Here is a 570-nt window from a genome sequence, read left to right as displayed (position 1 = left end):
GGGGTTCGCCCCCGAGCCGCTCGAACGCCTCGATCGCTTTCTGGCTGTTGTCGATCCACGTCGCGAGCGCGACCTGGTAATCCGTACGGCCCCTATCCTGCACACCCCGAGTAATTAGCGAGTCAGCGCGGGGGTGCACCGTGGAAGCAGGAGAGGTATACATACCCAGAAGCCCGTAGGCGCCTGGTCCGCGACGGTGGACGTGGGCAGCGGCCCGAGCACGACGTCGACGTACTGCATGAACACGGTCAGGATGAACATGTTGTACGGCTCCGTGGTGAGCATCTGTAACCTGTGGGACTTGAAATAGTCGACGAGACCGATGACGAATGGCATGCGGACGTCGCGGATGTGCCGGAGGTCGTCCAGCGTCGGTCTTGTGATTCGCGCCAGAATCCGCGTGCATAGCGCCGGGTTGGCGGTGGCGAAGCATGTCTGCGCGAGGACCATTGCAGCGTCCGGTTCGACCATGATGTCCAAACACGACTGCCATGCTCGTCCGGTGTCGAAGTCCGTGTAGTCGACCGCGATGCAGAGCAGTTCCGTGATGATGGCCTTGACCGAGGCTTC

Source organism: Fibroporia radiculosa, assembly GCF_000313525.1.
Source record: "Fibroporia radiculosa TFFH 294 genomic supercontigs, scaffold12217, whole genome shotgun sequence".
NCBI classification, from domain to species: Eukaryota; Fungi; Basidiomycota; class Agaricomycetes; order Polyporales; family Fibroporiaceae; genus Fibroporia; species Fibroporia radiculosa.
The sequence above is the reverse complement of the archived record's forward strand: the minus strand, read 5'-3'. Positions refer to the sequence as shown.